Below are 2,500 nucleotides of genomic sequence, written 5' to 3'. Positions count from 1 at the left end.
TTTCGACAGGATTGGTCAACGCGGGTGAGTCTGGTTGTTCCATCTTCGATCGCTGGGCCGACGGAAACGAAATGCATTCCTCGCCTTATGTTATTTACGAATTTACCATTGTGTATGAAAATTGTCATATATATTTTCACTTTAAGGTCGGTAATAAAACCGAATAAAAGTGACTTATTAGCTGCATCAGAGACAGTAGTCATTTCCACCGTTTATTGCGAGTTGCAGAATTCTCTCGACTAAAAGGCGTGCTTCCCTTACACGTAAAAACGATTTCCGATTCCCAAAATCATAGGTAAGAAACTTGAATGGTGATCTGATCAAGTTTTTTTGCATTTTCCGGCCGAAGTTATAGCAATCGAGAGGCGGAAAACGGAATACGCGGATAATGGTATGACTCATCGCAGAGACTCGTTTGTGTGTTCAAAGGACAGTAAATACACTACTAGTTGTATAGTAGTCTACACTTTGTTGTTGAGCTATAATTATATATCGTGCATACCATTGACCATGGGATCAATGCAGCGTTGAGCCATTGCAAACTGAAAAAGCTTCTTCATTGAAGTTGAGGAAAACTGAAGGTTTTATTTTTAGTACATGGAACAGTATTGTGACCTTCTCTTAATTGGCATGACACATATCTACAGTACTGTTAGGGAGATTTCCCTTAAAAGACATGATCTACTGATTTTGGGGGAACCATTCTAAAAGCATTGTCAAATTACCAGTCGTAATTCATGAACAGTTTAAAGTCATTGTATTAGGTGATGCATCTGTTGCTTCCCACAATTTTTACAGTACTCATTGTTAGCATGAAAGCATGAAATATTCATTTCAAGTACTGTTTTGAACTTCTATTATTATTATTATTATTATTATTATTATTATTATTATTATTATTATTATTATTATTATTATTATTATAATATAAAAGAGGAGAAAGGGAAGGACTCTTCTCTAGTTTGGCACACACATTAGACATGAAGCTAGGGTCATCGGTCACCTCAACTGAGAAGATTCCTTGTTTCCACACAACAAATTGACAACGTTTTAGCCCACTTACAAACATTTCAAGCTGAAGTTAAAGTAGTACTTTGAAGTTGCTTTCAATGCAAAACCATGACCATTTGTGTTGCCACAAACCGATCTCTGTTTTTCCAGTAACACTTATAATTTATATTCTACAGCAGTGTTTGGACAACCTTTAGAACACTGGCATTTCAGAATATTATTGCTCCAAGGAATGGCTTAGAAAGCCCTTTGAGATCAAATCCAGTTTGTGGTGGGTATGGCTCACAACCCGCTTGCATGCATTGGGAGCACTGACTTCATGAAATGGTCCCATTCTCTGGCATTTTAGGGTTCCATTCTTTGTTTTACAATTATGTAGGGATGTTTGTGCTTATGCTATTCTCTATTTTCGAATGCCTTATGAGACATTTTGTTTGCCCCCCAAATTTTGCATAAACTATTGTTTTCAAATGCTCTTGGGGACATTACATATTCCCAAGAGCATTTGAAAACAATAGTTTATGCAAAATTTTGGGGGGCAAACAAAGTGTATTATGGGACATTCGAAATTAGAGAATGGGTTGTACCAACTTTGTGACATTTTCAGCACTATCAATTTTTCTTGAGAAGACTCTCTTGCTCTTTGAAACGGTTATGACCTCCAGTCCTCACATTGCCATTGCTTTGCCGTGGTGCTCTCAACGTACTGTAGTTAATTTCTTTATCACTGAAAGACAACAACTCCCAAAACGTCTTCCGTCAAAATGTTTGCATCAGTCTTAGAAGCTCTTGTGGTTTATTCTTAATGCATTAACACCACTCACAAGCTTGCTTTCATTTGATTTAGCGGTTTCATCAACTTGACCTGTCTGCAAGTTCTGTAGTGAAATGAAGTTTTTCTAATAAAGGCAAGATAACAGGACTACTAGTAGGTAATTGGCACACTTTTGTGGTAAAAATTTTCAGACATCTCTGTTTTTCCTTCCTCGGTCAACAAATCTTTTTCATGAAGGGCTTCACTTTAGCTACACTCTCATATACATGGACACACTCCACTTTGCAAAGAATCAACGTGTTAAACCGTCAGTAAATAAGCGACAATCATCGAAGGACTTGTAAGCGGCGAGTCCCTGTTTGTCGTATTCAGTACATTCAGTGGAGTGGTACGTTAAATATCGTGCAAGCCGAATGGCGCCGAGGAGATGAAATTGTTCCTGATCTTGATTGCATGGAAAATGGATTGGGCAGAAGTGCAGTTCTTGAGCTTTTGATTGGGGTAAATAAATTGTCTGCATCGTCGGTTTTGTCTTTCTACTGATAGCATCCATTGCCGGATTAGCGTTAGTTGCGCTAGAGGCAATTACCTTGATTAAAGTAAAGCGTCATTGCTTCAACTGCTGCGGCGATTTCTATTAGCGAAGACTTTTAAACGCACTCACTGAAACTCCACGCTCCTGCAAATATTTTTTAAGTTCTGCGATATTCATTG

General features: G+C 38.0%; 1 protein-coding gene and 1 long non-coding RNA gene across 2 annotated transcripts in view; one reads left to right on the top strand and one right to left on the bottom strand.

Annotated features, from left to right (window-relative positions):
• LOC137977487 (uncharacterized) overlaps positions 1-2,031 on the top strand; it is a 2,162-nt gene extending 131 nt beyond the window's left edge. Inside the window, exons 1-3 of the long non-coding RNA XR_011117810.1 lie at positions 1-24; positions 1,188-1,282; positions 1,859-2,031. The exon at positions 1-24 is cut by the window's left edge and continues 131 nt beyond it. This is a non-coding gene — a long non-coding RNA (uncharacterized lncRNA). The remainder of the gene's footprint in view (positions 25-1,187; positions 1,283-1,858) is intronic.
• The window catches only part of LOC137975196 (alpha-(1,3)-fucosyltransferase 7-like), a 46,951-nt gene that overhangs the window by 24,128 nt on the left and 20,323 nt on the right, over positions 1-2,500 (bottom strand). The window lies entirely within an intron of this gene.

The sequence above is a fragment of the Montipora foliosa genome, chromosome 11 (assembly GCF_036669935.1).
Source record: "Montipora foliosa isolate CH-2021 chromosome 11, ASM3666993v2, whole genome shotgun sequence".
Taxonomy (NCBI): domain Eukaryota; kingdom Metazoa; phylum Cnidaria; class Anthozoa; order Scleractinia; family Acroporidae; genus Montipora; species Montipora foliosa.
Note: the sequence above shows the minus strand (reverse complement) of the source record. Positions and strands in the feature narration are given on the sequence as shown.